At 42.8% G+C, this 18,195-nt stretch overlaps 1 protein-coding gene across 1 annotated transcript in view; it reads left to right on the top strand.

The window, feature by feature from the left end:
• The first annotated feature begins 4,408 nt into the window (after positions 1-4,408).
• EPB41 (erythrocyte membrane protein band 4.1) overlaps positions 4,409-18,195 on the top strand; it is a 294,248-nt gene continuing 280,461 nt past the window's right edge. Inside the window, exon 1 of the mRNA XM_073615541.1 lies at positions 4,409-4,564. The gene's annotated coding sequence lies outside the window, so the exon portion shown is untranslated. The remainder of the gene's footprint in view (positions 4,565-18,195) is intronic.

Here is an 18,195-nt window from a genome sequence, read left to right on the forward strand (position 1 = left end):
AGATGTTTGAAGCATCTGAAATAACGAATGATCTAAATTGATTTGTGAATAGCTTGTTGTTAAGGAGCGGGCGGCCGCCACGTCCTTAACAACCATGACTCATCTGCTGTCAGCAAGCTTCCCCGCTGAACTCAGAATGTAAATTAAAAACAGCCTGGAATAGCTGGTTGCTAAGGAGCAGCAGGGTATGGCTTTTGGGGGGACCCCACACAATTATCTATTTTTTGGAATTGTGCACACCCCCTGCACATGTCTATGGTTACAGCCCAGTTATTTTGACTAAGGAAACTCGCCACAATGCATGTGTTGCAGCACGGTGTGATGTAGTTTGAATCAGCACTAAGAGTTTAAAAGAGAAGTGTGTTTTTATTTTATTTTTTGGGCTATTCTTACTTACCTAGGTGGATGCAGCATCAGACCGATGCTGCAGCTGTCCCCCGCCGCCTCTTCACTGAGAACTGGGCCACCGAACACTTCCGATGGCTCGGTTCTCTCTGCTCCCCAAGTGGAGAGATGCTGCCTGTCAGTCAGCAGCTCCCCTGCTCTGCTCCTCTACACTCATTGGAGTGCTGAGCTGTGGAGGGGCGGGGAGCAGCTGTCTCAGTGGCTCGCTGATCCATCAGTCCAGGCACTTGGCGGATCCAGACTTCTTAAGTCAGGATGATGCGGTATCTCGACTGAACCTGGTGACAAAACTAATTATACTCCTGTGACCCATAGGAGAAGCCCAGCCTAAAAAGCTCAGGCTGGACTTCTTCTTTAAGTAAAAAAAGACTAGAAAGGAGGGCCAGCCAATAGCTTTTATGGTGCAAAATCAACATATGCATAGCAGAGCCCTGCAAATATAAAGCAATATTAAACCCAAAAACAAAAATGTAATATATTGCAGCTTGCCAATTCTTAAATGTGGTGGCTGCATTTGTTTCTTTTTTTTTCTTTCCTTTTTCATCTGGCGATCTGGCCAGTAACGCACTTCCAGTCCTTGGAGTGTCCCCGCTCTGGATGGAGGAGCAACAGACAATCTGCAGTATTGTCATTCTGGGGGAGGGGAGTGTTAGACTAGTACATTTAGATGGACTAGCAAATTAAAGCTGAAAGTGATTGTAAGGGTTCATCATGTACTTATGTTAAATAGTATCCTGTTCTTTTTTTGTATTGCTTCCTTTGTGTGAATACCCTGGTGCCCCTGTCATTCCCTCTGCTTTCCTATTAATAACTGACCACACTAGGCATGAGAGCATATCTATCTTGTCTATCTCTGCGTAGTGTGTTTTTTTCTTTTTAGCCATGGCTCTAACTGCAGGGCCGTCTTTAATATTGATTGGACCCTGGGCAAATGTTTTCTTGGGGGGCCCCCCCAATAAAATTTCACTCTCCACCTGCTCTGAGACATACAATAAATAGCAGCTAGTCTTAAAATCAGTTTACTGTATCAGATCAGGCTGCGATTGGTTGCCAGAGGTTACAGTGTATCATTACCGCTTACTTATAGTACACATTACGGCTCACTGATTAGTTGCTACAGCACATGATTTCTGCTTGTTGATTGGTTGCTAGAGATTACTGTACAGTAATACTGCTCAATGATTGGTTGCTAGAGGTTACAGCACATCATCTCCTCACTGCAGGGGGCATGATATATATATGAATGCTGCCTTTATTTACATATCTATGCCGTTGGGTGCAGCTATTTGCATATGAATGCTGCTGCTATTTACACATGAATGCCGGTTATTTACATGTAAACACAGGGTCTGCAGGTGAGTCATCTGTACACAATAGGGCAGAGCTGGGCAGCATTAGTAGCAGCACTTCACACTGAGATATCAGGACACAGCACAGGACTAAAACTTCAAGGGAATTTAAACTGGGATAGTTGGCAAGTATGAAGAAGCTGCTTTAGGCCCCACAACAATGACAGGGCCCAGGGCAGCTGCCCCTTTTGCCCTGCCTTAAAGACGGCCCTGTCTAACTGCTACTTTTGCTGTTAACGGAAGTTGAAAAATAACTTATGGTGCCCATACAATAGATGAAAAATCCTTCAAAAATATGTCATTTGGACAGATGGTTCATTTTTCGTCCAGTTAATGGGCACAAATGGAAAATCTTTTTTAAGCCAAAAAAATCGAAGGAAAGGTTTAGAAAACTTCTGCCGAACGGATGATAATTTGAAAAGTTAATGTGTTGTCCGTTCTTAAAAAGCCACTCTTTTCTTTACTCCATCACCTTCGTCTTTTTGTCCTGGGTTCCTCTGCTTGTTGTATAGCCATCCTTCCAAGCATTGCTTTGGCGATGGTCCCCTCATCCACATCCACAAACGCCATACTGAAGGTGGTGCTGATGTAGGTGATGCAAATGAAATGCAGGATAGATGCTCATCACTCACAAGGTTCGCACATTGCTCAGGGTGTATACGGAAGACACAGGAGGCCAGGTGGAAAGGTCAAATGTATTTCGTCACTTCCTTTTCTTTTTATATGCAGAAAATGCATGGCAAACCAATGTAATTTATATCCATAAACTATTTATTTATTGTTCAAAAATCAGTCATTACATGACGGCAATATTGTTTTTGCTTTTACGACTGTGTGAACGTTTTTCTAAAACTAGTCTGAATGATTTTTCAACTGGTTTATGGCTAGCATTACTGGGCACATCAGCTGATGAAAATAAAGGACTTTTGGGCCCCTTTCACGCTGCCGCGACTTAAAAGTTGTGCAATTTTGCAGCCGCAATTTCAGGAAATGCCTGTGTAAACTTGAGGTCTATGGACCTCAACTCACATGAAAGTCGGACCAAAGTAGTACAGGGACTACTTTGAAGTTGGCACAACTTGAAGTTGCACATATATGTTATCATGGGGAACGACTTGTCATGCGACTTTGCAGTCCCAAGTCGCACAAGTGTGAAAGGGGCCCAAGGCTGCATATTATAGTGCTCGGCGCACTCCCAGCACAGTGACTGGGCTCTTACCAACGATCGTGACTCAGGACTGTCCATTCTGGATCACCTGATCGCTGTGATGACCTCTAATTGGCTATCACAGTGGTCAGTCACTGTGAACCTGCCCCTGTGTTTTACCTCCTCTTCTGAATGAAGTGAAACATGCATTGTATCTTCCTTTTCTTCCAGGAGCGAAAATGAAAACAAACCAAAGTGTGTAAAAAAAAAAAAAAAAAAAAAAAAATTTTAAATATAAAGTATAAAAAATAACAGGGTCAGGGTCAAAGATCACGGTCAGCATATTTAGGGTAGAATTAAATTATTATTATTTTATTTTTTTAGTTCGTATCTGTGATTTTTTTTTTTTGGGCGGGTTGATTTGGGTGAAGGAATTTCCAGAGAGAGGTTTTGAGCTGGGAGGGGGTACAGATTTGTGCTGAGAGGAGGGGGGATTTCAGCAGGGGGTGGATTTGTCCCGGGAGGAGCAGGAAGTAATGCTTAGGGGGTAAACATGCAGACTAGTGCTCGATTTTATTTATTTGGGGGGTGTTAATTTTTGCTGATGCATAATGCTCATACATCTCTGGGGGGGGGGCGCAGTGTTTGGCATGTTGCTCCTGGGCTCTAGCAGGTGACCTTGTCCTGGCGCTGTATTGCCCCCCGAGTGCGGGGTTGTCCTGGCGCTGTATTGCCCCCCGAGTGCGGGGTTGTCCTGGCGCTGTATTGCCCCCCGAGTGCGGGGTTGTCCTGGCGCTGTATTGCCCCCCGAGTGCGGGGTTGTCCTGGCGCTGTATTGCCCCCTGAGTGCAGGGTTGTCCTGGCGCTGTATGCCCCCCGAGTGCGGGGTTCGCCATTTCTGGTGAGTTCTGGACGCAGCCAAACTGCAGAGTGTTGCAGCGGCCATAGGTGGAGCTTGCCTCTGAACACAGCAAATTCTGCACTCCTGGCCAACCGTGTTAATGTGATATAACTGCTTTTGTAGTATGTATTGAATGAAAAGATGGTCTGAAAATTCGAGTCCATAAGGGAGAATGTAGAGTGTACAGCTTCCTGTAAACAGAGCAGGTTGGTCCTTTTGTCAGAACACAGGCTTTCCCCTATTCAAAGTAAATGCACCTTTTGAATTCTACCAGTAGGTGGCAGTGGAGCATAAACAGAAGCTCATAGCGGATCCTTTACCTGCCTGCTGTTCTTCCAGCTGATGGGGAGACATGCCTGTGCTGCTTCTCAGTCATTGGGAATCGGGGTTACAACGTATATGTGCGCCCTATACACGGGCTATGCAATAATACAAATCTATTCAGCACTTGAGAGGCATTCTATCTCTCCGAGTCCAATAACCCTCCCCAGTGTTTTCAGTAGGGTTTGTTTATGTGCGCTTTACAGAGCCAGTGCCCTCATTAAATATGGCCACTGCAGGCTCTCTCAGTTCCTTCTCACCGTACACCTATTTGAAACAATGGTTCGGCGGACACGCCCCCCTCGGTGACCACGTTCGCCGCATCCAATGATCTCCAGTTCAAATATTTACTGACGGAGACACGAGGTGCTATTGAATCGGAGGCTCGCGGTGCAGATCACGTGTGTGAGGAGAAGCGCGGGAAACCGGGGCGACGTTTCCGTACGTATTGCTCTTCTTATAGAGAGGGTGTGTGCGCTGACTGGGGACAGCTGTGTGAGGATAGCGGCTCCCATCTATAACAACTGGAGCTTGTTTATTGATGTGTACATGGATGGAGCCACATGACACACACATACTGGGCTGTACACTAGCAAGTCCTCCCTTTACAGACTACTAGTAGTGTCTCCTACAATACAAATCCAGATATTGTCTCCTATCCAGTTTGTACATCACGTTATAAGGCCTCATGGACGCGGGATGTCAAAAATACCACGTTTACAGGCGTTTGGCATTTTTTTTTTTTTGCATGCAAACACCAATCCATGTTAATCTGTGTCATGCATACATTCTTGTTTACAGGTAGAAAAATAAGCGCACCACCAGTGCTTTGAGGAGAGGAGTGTTTGGGTAGAAAAATCCACCAAATGTGCATAAACGTTAGTGTGTTTTGTATGTGAATGCTTTCTAATGGGCGGAGTACATGATTCTTCTGGTCAACAGAATGCATTTTAACCACTTCAGCCCCGGATGTACCCTCTTCCTGAACAGAGCACTTTTTGTGATTTGGCACTGTGTCACTTTAACTGACAATTGCGCGGTCGTACAAAGTGGCTCCCAAACAAAATTGACGTCCTTTTTTCCCCCACAAATAGAGCTTTCCTTTAGTGCTATTTGATCACCTCTGCGGTTTTTAACTTTTGCGCTATAAACAAAAAAAAAAGCGTCATTTTTGAAAAAACTAAATATTTTTTACTTTTTGCTATAATAAATATATAAAAAAAACTTTTTTTTCCTCAGTTTAGGCCGATACCTATTCTTCTTCTACATATTTTTGGTAAAAAAAAAAAATCGTAATAAGTGTTTATTGATTTTTTTGCGCAAAAGTTATAGCGTCTACAAAATAGGGGATAGTTTTATGGCATTTTTACTGATGATTTTTTTTTTCTTTTGGCGGCATTTGATCACCTCTGCGGTGTTTATTTTTTGCACTATAAACAAAGAGAGTAACAATTTTGGGGAAAAAAAACAAATTTTTTTTTTTTTTTTTAGTTTTTGCTATAATAAATATCCAAATAAAAAAATGTCTTCATCCGTTTAGGCCAATATGTATTCTTCTACATATTTTTGGTAAAAAAAAAATCTCAAAAAGCATACATTGATTGGTTTGCGCAAAAGTTTGTGGCTTTTTTTTTTTTTTTTTTTTTTTTTTTTTTTTACTAGTAATGACGGTGATTAGCAATTTTTTTTTTTTTTTTTAAGCAGGATTGCGGCGGACAGATCCGACACTTTTTTTTTAACCATTGACATTTAAACAACGATCAGTGCTATAAAAATGCACTGTTTACTGTGTAAATGTCACTGGCAGGGAAGGGGTTAACACTAGGGGGCGATCACAGGCTAAATTTGTTCCCTGGGAGGTGTTTCTAACTGTGGGAGGATGGGACTGACTGGGAGTAGAGAGAGATCGCTGTTCCTGATCACTAGGAACAGACTATCACTCTGTACTTCCCTGTCAGAACGGGGATCTGTTTGTTTACATTGACAGATCCCCGTTCTGGCTCTCGGGAGATCGCGGTCACTTGCATCGTCTCCGGCTCTGCACCCACTGTATCTGTTTCACGAACTGACGTACAGTTACAGCGATTCGCGCAATAGAGCCGATCTGCCACAGTATAATGACGGCAGTAGGTCGGCAAGTGGTTAACAGTTCAAATCTCAGCCGAGATTCAAACCGTGTATGGCCAGCCTAATATGTCATAGGGCTTGTTTACACCAGTGTTCATTTCGTCAACTAAAATATTTTCCTCAACTAAATTATTTATTTAGTAGACTAAAAATATAACTAATACTAAAACAATTCAGATGACTAAAATGGCATTTTAGTCAAGACTATATGTAAATTGAAATTAGACGTCAAAATGAACATTGCACTACCATATAACAATATGTAGGGGGCATCTACTAAGCTGCTGAAGGAAAAAAGAATTAAGAAAAAGGCTTTTATTTTTTTTTTTTTTTCTTAATATTTAGGCTTCATGTACACTGCTGCTGGTAAATGGACATTCAGGAGTAGTTGGGCGTTTATTTTATTTTTTTCGGCAGCCCCTGAACTATCCTCTGTTATCTTATTCAGTACATGTACACAGGGTCGTTTCTAGGCAGTTGAGTTTAGAAGCATTTTTTTGAACGCAACAAAGTGCATTCAGGACGGATGTTCAGAGGCATTTGAAATTCACAATGCCTGTAATGGCTTGTAAACACGGTAACTTGCATTTAGCCGCGTTTCGTTTATGTGCTTTTTTCGTTTTGGCTATTTGAAAGAAAAAAGGATTTTTTTTTTTTAAACGCAAACGCTGCTAAACACGACATGTAAACGTGCAAAACGTTGGTTACTATCTGTCGAGTTAAATCGTTCAGGAGAGTAAAATGTCCCGTGTATACTAAGGCCCTTTTCACACTACCGCGACTTTGCCGCGATTTTAAGGAGACTTGAGGTCTTTGAACCTGAACTCGCATTAAAGTGGGACCAAAGTAGTGCAGGGACTACTTTTGAAGTCGGCACAACTTGAAGTCGTACATATATGAATGGTTGTCATTGGAAATCATGGGGGATGACTTGTCATGGGACTTTGCAGTCCCAAGTCGCAGGACAAGTCGCACAAGTGTGAAAGGGGCCCAAGCCTAAATGTTGGTAATATGTGCAATGGCATTACAGCCAATAGAGAATGCAGTTTTTATTCTTTTCCTTTTTATATTTGCAAGATTTTTGTTTTGTTTATGAAACTTGGTTTTAATTATAAAGACATGATATATCACAACGGTTAAATGTGTGTCTGTAGTGCATGTTCAAACCTTCATACCATAAATAATAACATGCTAATTAGATTTTTACTCAAGGAGTATATGTTTGGCAATTCTAAAGAAATAATGCATTAAAATTTAACTAAATCTATTAGATTTTAGTCAACTAATATATGACTAAAACTAAAACAATTCAGATGACTAAAATGAAAATGGCATTTTAGTCAAAAGACTATAGCTAAGACTTAATCGAAATTTGACGTAAAAATTAACACTGGTTTACACTCACAGTGGGCACTGAAAAGCATTCTGCAGTGGTTCACTGTTTAGACTTCCACACTATAGCTGCAGAACAAAATCACGTGATTTTTGCACAGGTTGAAGAAATGCTTGTTGAGCTTGCAGTGCCATTCATTATTAAAGGCACCCCAAAGGCAGCATGCGGATGTGAAGCTCGATGTCAGGTTTGTCGGGCATGGGGTAGCCCACTGAACTGAGTGGGTTGTCCTGTGTGCGTTCTGTGACAACAAACAAAAAAGCAACTGTGTGACATCTGATGTCACATGTCGTAATGTGAATGAGCACCTAGAGTGTGATACAGGAGCAGCTACCTGAAATTTATGGGGCAATACTGCTGCCTCCTGAATACTGCTACCTCGTGAATTTTGTATTATTAATATATATATATATATATAATTTTATTTATTTTTTTTTTTTTTTTTGACAGTCGTATGGGTTTTTTTAACCTTCCTGCCCCTACGACGTCATATGATGTCTTTAGGTTGAAGTGGTGATTTCTGGATGATGCCTGCAGCTATGATATGTTTTGTTTTTAGCCAGCGATTCACTGTAATGTAAAAGCCATCCTAGCGCCTACTCAGCCACTGGATTGCATTTACAGGCAGAGGGAGATAATGTTCCCCTCTCTGGCCTGTCTTCTGATGCCTTTCCGGGCTTTCCCGTGCGATTGGGAAGCTGGATTACCGATCTGGTGGCGGATTATCATAGAGCTAGCCGGGGATCATCACTATGACCCTGGGAGGCCAGAAGCTCCATAAAGAGGACCTGTCGTGCCTTATTCCTATTAGAAGGGGATTTTTACAATAAAATTGAGGGGACAGTGTAAAAATAATATATATATATATATATATATATATATATATATATATATATATATATATATATATATATATATATATATATATATATATATATTTTTAAAGGCCCCCCGTCCCCTCATGCTCGCATGCAGAAGCGATTCACACCACACGTGAGGTATCGCCGCGAACGTTTGAGCGAGAGCAATAATTCAATTTTAGATATCCTCTGTAAGGCCCCTTTCACAGGATCGGACCGTTCAGGTCCTCCTGTCAGTTTTGATGGCGGACCTGAATGGGCACTCCATGCTAGTCTACGGAGCGACGGATGTCAGCGGAGACATGTCCGCTGACATCCGACCCCGTCCGATCCGCTAACAGCAGACAGGGTGAGATCTGACGAAAGCAGACATGCTGTCCGTTTTCATCCGATCCCTCCATAGGCAGCAGCGGCACCTGACAAGCCCCTCCCCACTCAGTGAGCAGAGAGGGACCTGTCATCCGCCGGCTCAGCGGAGATCAACGGAGAGATCTCCCGCTGAGCCGGCGGACTGAGGTGGGCTCCGTGGAAACGGAGTCCGCCTCGTGTGAATGAGGCCTTACTCTAAACTGGTAACCTGTAAACATTTTTAAATTGTGGCCTATGGAGATTAAGTACCTAAATTTGGTGCCATTCCACGAGTGTGTGCAATTTTAAAGTGTGACATGTTATCTATTTACTCAGTGTAACATCACCTTTTATATTTTACCAAAAAATTGGGTTAAATATTGTTTTGTTACATTAACATCCATTAGTATATTTTTTCCATAAAAAAATTACGTTTGAAAAATTGCTGTGCAAATTGCAATGATTGCCATTTTATTCTATAGGATCTCTGGGGACAAAAAAAAAAAAAAATAGTCAGGTCCATAAATACTGGGACATCGACACAATTCTAATCTTTTTGGCTCTATACACCACCACAATGGATTTGAAATGAAACAAACAAGATGTGCTTTAACTGCAGACCTTCAGCTTTAATTTGAGGGTATTTACATCCAAATCAGGTGAACGGTGTAGGAATTACAACAGTTTGTATATGTGCCTCCCACTTTTTAAGGGACCAAAAGTAATGGGACAATTGGCTGCTCAGCTGTTCCATGGCCAGGTGTGTGTTATTTCCTCATTATCCCATTTACAAGGAGCAAATAAAGGGTCCAGAGTTGATTTCAAGTATGCTATTTGCATTTGGAATATGTTGCTGTCAACTCTCAATATGAGATCCAAAGAGCTGTCACTATCGGCGAAGCAAGCCATCATTAGGCTGAAAAAACAAAATAAACCCATCAGAGAGATAGCAAAAACATTAGGTGTGACCAAATCAACTGTTTGGAACATCCTTAAAAAGAAAGAACGCACCGGTGAGCTCAGCAACACCAAAAGACCCGGAAGACCACGGAAAACAACTGTGGTGGATGACCGAAGAATTCTTTCCCTGGTGAAGAAAACACCTTTCACAACAGTTGGCCAGATCAAGAACACTCTCCAGGAGGTAGGTGTATGTGTGTCAAAGTAAACAATCAAGAGAAGACTTCACCAGAGTGAATACGGAGGGTTCACCACAAGATGCAAACCATTGGTGAGCCTCAAAAACAGGAAGGCCAGATTAGAGTTTGCCAAACAACATCTAAAAAAGCCTTCACAGTTCTGGAACAACATCCTATGGACAGATGAGACCAAGATCAACTTGTACCAGAATGATGGGAAGAGAAGAGTATGGAGAAGGAAAGGAACTGCTCATGATCCAAAGCATACCTCCTCATCAGTGAAGCATGGTGGTGGTAGTGTCATAGCGTGGGCATGTATGGCTGCCAATGGAACTGGTTCTCTTGTATTTATTGATGATGTGATTGCTGACAAAAGCAGCAGGATGAATTCTGAAGTGTTTCGGGCAATTTTATCTGCTCATATTCAGCAAAATGCTGCAGAACTCATTGGACGGCGCTTCACAGTGCAGATGGACAATGACCCGAAGCATACTGCGAAAGCAACCAAAGAGTTTTTAAGGGAAAGAAGTGGAATGTTATGCAATGGCCAAGTCAATCACCTGACCTGAATCCGATTGAGCATGCATTTCACTTGCTGAAGACAAAACTGAAGGGAAAATGCCCCAAGAACAAACAGGAAGTAAAGACAGTTGCAGTAGAGGCCTGGCAGAGCATCACCAGGGATGAAACCCAGCATCTGGTGATGTCTATGCGTTCCAGACTTCAGGCTGTAATTGACTCCAAAGGATTTGCAACCAAGTATTAAAAAGTGAAAGTTTGATGGATGATTGTTAATTTGTCCCATTACTTTTGGTCCCTTAAAAAGTGGGAGGCACATATACAAACTGTTGTAATTCCTACACCGTTCACCTGATTTGGATGTAAATACCCTCAAATTAAAGCTGAAAGTCTGCAGTTAAAGAACATCTTGTTCGTGTGTGTGTGTGTGTGTGTGTGTATCTATATCTTATATATTATATGTTTGGGGGTTCTGAGTAATTTTTTAGCAAAAAAAGTTGATTTTTACACATAGGAGAGGAATGTCAGAATTGGCTTGGGCTGGAAGTGGTTAAAGGGGTACTACACCACAACTGTGAGCATAGTGTTAGGCCCCTTTCACACAGGCTTTCCGATCAGGCCCGCCTGATTGGATGCTCCATTCACTACTATGTAGTGGCGGATGTCAGCGGTGACATGTCCGCTGACACCCACTGCCATTCGTTCCGATCTTGTCTGTGAAATCCAGCCCTATTTTCCATCCGTCTGGTGGTCCGTTTTTATCCGATCTCCCCATACAGAAGAGTGGGGCTCTGACAGGTCCGTCTCCGCACAGTGAGCGGAGACAGACCTATGATCCACCTGCTCAGTGGGGATCAGTGAAAAAATCTCCCACTGAGCAAAGCGGAATCTGCCGGGTGGACTGTCCAAAAGGATCGTAAGGCTGGGTTCACACTATTGCGAATTGGGTGAAGTTTTCGCCGCATCCAATTTGCATAGCAGGAGATTGTGACTGGCTCTCTATGAAGCCCGTTCACAACTTTCAGGAGTGGCTCAGGTGCAAACTGCACTGGAGTCCTGTGTCTTTTGGTCCGTTTCAGGTCCAAATTCAGCCAAAAATTGGACCTGTAACTGTGAATGGAGACGCACCGGACTCCTGCTGTGAGCCTCTGCATTCTCCAGTCTGAACCCAGCCGTAGGGCACTTTCACACTGGGGCGGGCGTCGGCAGTAAAGTGCCACTATTTTTAGCAGCGCTTTACTGTAGTTTTTTGTGGTGCTTTTCGGCTGCTAGCGGGGTGCTTTTAACCCCTGTTAATGCCCGGAAAAAGGTTAAAAGCGCTGCTGATTTCAATGGGCAGGGGCGCTTTAGGAGTGGTGTATACACCGCTCCTACAGGGCCTCAAAGATGCTGCTAGCTGAACTTTTTTGGCCGTCCTGCTAGCGCAGCGCTCCAGTGTGAAAGCCCGAGGGCTTTCACACTGCAGTGAGAGGAGAGGCGCTTTACAGGTGCTATTTTAGCGATATAGCGCCTGTAAAGCGCCTCAGTGTAAAAGTAGCCTTAGGGTTTTGGTGCGGCACCTTTACTCGAATAGGTTGCGTTTGGCAGTGGTGCTGCCTTACTAACACAACAAGGTATAAACATTTTTTTGCCGCAAAGCATTATTTACAAACCAAAAAGTGTAGCGCTATACCCTATAATAAAATTATATATATACCGTATTTATCCACGTATAACACGCACCCCGAGTTTTGAAGGGAAGTTTTAAGGAAAAAAAATTACATTTTAAATGCCCATCAATGCAGCCTTATCAGTGTCCATCTGCAGCCTTGCCCAAAATTGCAGCATGACCGGTTTTAAATTTTTACTGGTACTCAATTTAGGAGGGAACGAGCGCTGCCAAGATAGACAGAACCGCATGTCCTGTGTACTCGTCTCGCAGTCACGCCCCTTGGTCTGGCTTCTATGATGGACACATCGGTCCAATGGCGGGACGTAAATGCTAGGAGGCGGGACTGGGCATGACTGCGAGCTGCCAAGCCTAGCGAATACACAGTACACTTGGCTCTGTCTATTTCGGCGACACTTGTTCCCTCCTTCCCCTCTGAGGTAGCATTTCGGCGTACAACACGCACCCACAATTTTCCACCTGATTTTAAGGGGGAAAAAAGTGCGTGATATACATACATACATACATACATACATACACACACATATATATATATATATATATATATATATATATATATATATATATATATATATATATATATATATATATATATATAAAATTTTACAGGAAACCCCATAACAAGGGTCCAAAGAGCAGAAAAATTCCTGGAATCTGCCCCAAAGAAGCTCATGTTTGTGGTGTGTTTTTTTTTTTTTTTTTTTTTTTTTTGAGCTAAAGGCATTTTTCAGGCGTTTTGCTTCAGGTGACAGAACTCTGAGATGTGAAAAGGTGCCATTGAAATGAATGGGATTTTGTTTGTTGGGTGTTTTTTCAGGCGTTTTATGAGCTGAAAACACAGGTGTGAATGCTGCCTCAAAGGGGGGAATCTCTTTACAGTCCCTTATCCTTGGAGGATAGAAAACCTTCAAATCCCAAATAGCAAGCACCTCACACCACCGCAGTGAAAGCAGATGGGGGCTTTCCAGAACTAACACAGCACCACTGTCATCAGAGTGGAATGGGATCACAAACAATCTGTCGCTTTTCAAACGCCAATGCCATTACATGTATACCTCAACACCATTTGTACATCACAGCACAATATGAGGGAAGAAAAGAATACTCTCTATAGTGAGGACCAGAGATAGCATATGAATTTATTAGGACAATTGCACTTAGCTGGAAGATGGTGGTGGTGGGGGGGCGGTGTTCTGCCAAGAAAGGTCCCCTTGGCGGACAATGCCCCCCCCCCCCCCGTACTGCGCAAGCGCAGCGCTTGCACAGAACGAACAACAAGGGAGCTGCCGAAAATATCCAAAGCTGAACAGCTGTGAGTTAGCTGTAGACGGCGCCTGCGCAATGAGCAGGACATTGTGGCCGACGCTGCCGCACCCTCCCGATGCTCATGCTACTCTGCAAGGGGTATTACTGTGATACTGTGGCAAGTATTCTGAGAAGTCTTTAGATGGGCCATGAAGATTGCAAAACCCGCCCTTAATGTGTTTAAATACGCCGTAATATAGCTGCCCCTTGCAGAGTAGCACGAGCATCAGGAGCGTCTGGTAGAATGTGGTGTTGAATGTGGTCTTCATTGCGCCGGCACGGTGTACAGCTGACTCACAGCTGTGTATGTTTGGCTATTTTTGGCGGCTCAGTAGCGCCTGCGCAGTACAGGAGGGTCATTATCCGCCGGGGGAACTTTTTCGGCAAGACACCGGCACTTCTAATAAATAAAAACGTCCATCTGCCAGAAACAAAGATGACCACGATCAGTTGAGCATGCGTGGTTGACGTGTGCCCCGGCTCTTTCCGACTTATTTCTTCACATACAATGCCTTAAGGGGTTCGGAACACACCTCGCCAATCGCCACCACGCTTTTAAATAGAGGAACTCACAAAGAATATGGAGATGTGAAAGGAACAAAGCCAAATAGGAGGTGGGTCCTACAGTTAACTCCAAAGAGAACTTATTGAATTGTGTCTCAATCAAAAACATACAAAAGGCCATATAGGTACATCATACATGGCAAACCCTACCAATCAAAATACAGAATGCAAGAAAAGAAGTCTAGTGCTATAACATTTATATAAAAAATTAATTGGGTAAGGAGGAGAAAAAAAACATGTAAGTAAATGTATGAAAAGATAAATAAATGTATACCCATGTACTCAAAGGACTATTACGGTACATAGGACAATAAGAAACTATCCAAAAATTGTGATTTATTTATTTTTTTAAGTTCATTATATGGAACACCTATGTATGTTTATTTGTCTGTCTCATCCATATCTCTTTTTTAATACAAGAAAGGATTTTGCTCGCTTTAAAAACTGCAGCTTGGCATTGCATGCCTTTTTTATACGTCTATGATCTACAAGAATACCCAGATCCTTGTGCACCATTGACCATGTGACCATCTTTTTTTAGCATGTCTGCACTTGCTGCTCTCTCTTGTAGCATTCTTGTAGTCTTTGTTCATGTCTCTTTTTGCATATCTTCAGTTCCTGACAGCTTTCTGTTGCATTTAATTCACTGAACATAATGTGCACATCTTTGGTAATGTGTGCCCTTTTAATGGGTAACCATCTAGAAAACTGACCACCTATGGGTTAGGCTGCAGGATAGCATCACAATCAGAGGAAGCCTTGTATCCATTGATGAAATACAGTGCTTTCTATGAATGGCTGAGCAGCACTCAGTCTGACTTGATTTTGTAATGGAAAGTCCCCAACCCATTGTCAGAAAACAGCACCCTATGTAGCTGATATTACATATAGTTTATACAGTGCTCCCAGTGGGCTCATTTTTAGCTTGGTCCAAACTAACTACGGTACTTAAATTCCCAAGAAACCTGGAGTTGGGCTTTAGGTTTCCAACATGTAGTTCAGTATGTTGGATGCCTAGTTCATTGCTGTGGTCTGTATTTCTACCTGCAGACGCCTATGTTACTACCAGGGCACAGTAGCATCACAGGGCCAGTGGATGGAACCATAGAAGCACAGTGGGAGTTTCAGGCATCTGACAGAACCCTGGCAAACAGACGACACCAGATGTCTCAGAAAACGTAGCCGCTCTCTTGAGCGTCTGTGGCATAGGACTAAGTTCCAGGAAGACTTCAAACAATATAAATCTGCCCTCCTAAAATACTATTCCTGCCTCCACACTGCCAAACAGACCTATTTTATCACACTCATTAACACCTTCTCATCCAGTCCACATCAACTCTTCTCTACCTTTAACACTCTACTCAGTCCTCCACTGCCTCAACCCTCTAATTCACTCACTGCCCAGGAGATCGCCAATCACTTCAAAAATAAGATTGATACAATTCATGAGGAGATCTCCAATGCTCAGAAACCTCCCCCACTCAACACCCCATGTTCACAGATGCAATCATTACTTCCCTCGTTCAACCCTGCTAGTGTTAATGAGGTTGCTAAACTTTTTTATCTAACACTCATCTAACCACCTGCCCCCTGGATCCTGCTCCCTCGCAAATGCTATGCTCACCCTCTGACTCGATTCTACACTCTAATTCACATTTTTAACTTCTTCCTCTCTTGTGGCATCTTCCCAAACTCTCTAAAACATGTGCTAGTCACCCCCATACTTAAAAAGCCCTCACTGGACCCCACCAATCTTAACAACCTACGCCCCATCTCCTTACTCGCGACCATCTGATCATGAACAAACTTCCTGATCCCCTTCAGTCCGGATTTCGCCCTCGACACTCCACGGAAACTGCTCTCCTTAAACTCGCAAATGACCTACTAATGGCTAAAACCAACGAACACTGTTCTGTACTTCTCCTGGACCTGTCTGCTGCCTTTGACACAATGGACCACCCCCTCCTTCTCCAAAAAACTCCACTCCTTTTGGTCTCCGTGACTGTACTCCTTTGCTGGGTCTCATCCTATCCTTCCCACCGCTCCTTCAGTGTCACTTACAACTATACTTCCTCCTCTCCTCTTCCTTTCTCTGTCGGGGTCCCCCAAGGTTCTCTTATTGAACCTCTCCTTTTCTCAATCTACACCACCTCTCTGGGTCAGTTAATTGCCTCCCACGGCTTTCAATATCATCTCTACGCTGATGAAACACAAATCTATCTCTCCAGCCCTCTTCATCTGTCTCCTCACGCATTACCAACTTACTAGCAGACATATCAGCCCGGATGTCACAACCCTTCCTCAAACTCAACCTATCCAAAACCGTGTTCATGATATTTCCTCCCCCGGGTGCCACTTCCCCTGATTTCTCTGTCAGTATCAACGGCTCAACTATCAACTTGTCCCCACCACGCCAAGGTCCTAGGTGTAATCCTGGACTCCGAACTAACCTTTCGGCCCCACATCCTATCGCTATCCAAAATTTGTTGCCTCAACCTCCGCAACATCTCCAAGATACGCCCCTTCCTAACCAATGTCACCACAAAGCTTCTAATCCACTCCCTGGTCATCTCTCGCCTTGACTACTGCAACTCCCTCATTGGCTTACTTCAGTCCATCACGAATGCTGCTGCCAGGCTCATTCACCTCACAAACCGCTCAGCGTCTGCTATACCCCTCTGCCAATCCCTCCATTGGCTGCCACTCGACCAATAAATTAAATTCAAGATACTAACAATAACTTACAAAGCCATCCACAACCTGGCCTCCAGCTACATCACTAACCTAGTCTCAAAATACCAACCTAATCGTTCTCTTTGCTCCTCCCAAGACCTCCTGCTCTTTAACTCCCTTGTCACCTCATCTTATGCTCGCCTTCAGGACTTCTCCAGAGCCTCTTCCATCCTCTGGAATGCTCTGTCTGACTTTCTCCTACTTTGTCCACTTTTAGACGATCCCTGAAAACTCATCTCTTCAAAGAAGCCTATCTGGCCCCACCTAACAACTGTACATTTTATTTTCTGCATCAGCACATCTCCAACAGTTATTACCTCTTGTATCTTTTGACCTTCCCTCTTAGATTGTAAGCTCTAAGGAGCAGGGCCCTCTGATTCCTACTTTAGTAAAGTGTATTGTATTTGTACTGTCTACCCTTAAGTTGTAAAGCGCTGCACAAAATGTTGGCGCTATATAAATCCTGTATAATAATAATAATAATACTAAATAAAGATCCTTTCAGCAGTGTAGCTCTGAAGATCTGTGTCAACACCCATCCATAGAGGTAATTCAAAATACTCTTTCAAAAAATCTGTAAAAAAATGTTTTGCTAGTAATAGAGTTGCTTTAAATTTTTCTTGGGAGTTTAAACTTGACCGCACAGGCATTGGAAGCACACAACTATTGACCCTGTAAGATGATCTGTGGAAAGTAGGCCTTGGTGAATCTCAGTAAATGTAGATTATGGGGCACTGAGCCATTTGTTTGATTTTCAGCACAGTTGCCCAGTACCCATGTACATTCAGTATTATCATGTCAGTAGCTCACAGGCTGCTTTTGTTGCCCAGAATATCTTTTTAACAGAATTTTTTTTTTTTTTCGGTCCCAAAAAAGATGTATATAATATGTAGTAATCTGTAGATTTGCAATTCTAAATTGCAAGTAATTACTTGGGACTTGGGAGCAACTTTGCTTTATGAGCTCCCCTGTGTAATCTATAGTTCATTGGCTTTTTAATAAAATGGAAACGTATTACTGGGGGAAAAAAAGCCATCTGAACGTTGTATAGAATATATTACCTAGATAGACACTAGGCAATTTCTTTCTAGCTGTCATATTTTTAGTGCTGCCTGAACCAGGATTGAACCAGGCCCCATAGCCAGGCAGCCAATATTCCTACAAAATTACAACTGATTCATAAATTTTTTTTGTTTTTTCATTGTTTTCAGGGTTCTTTAAAATCCAAATGTCTCCCAAGGTTTACACAGTCATGGGCTATGTGGCCAAGCTGTGGATAAAAAAAAAAAAAAAACATTTCAGAAGTCCTTTTTAGTGGCTGCAATTTCTCATAAAGCTTTTGTGATGTAATTTCTTTTGACATGACCTGGTATTATAATTTGACAGTTGTGACACTTTGCCATGCATCTTATGTT

Source organism: Aquarana catesbeiana, linkage group LG02 (assembly GCF_042186555.1).
Source record: "Aquarana catesbeiana isolate 2022-GZ linkage group LG02, ASM4218655v1, whole genome shotgun sequence".
Lineage (NCBI taxonomy): Eukaryota > Metazoa > Chordata > Amphibia > Anura > Ranidae > Aquarana > Aquarana catesbeiana.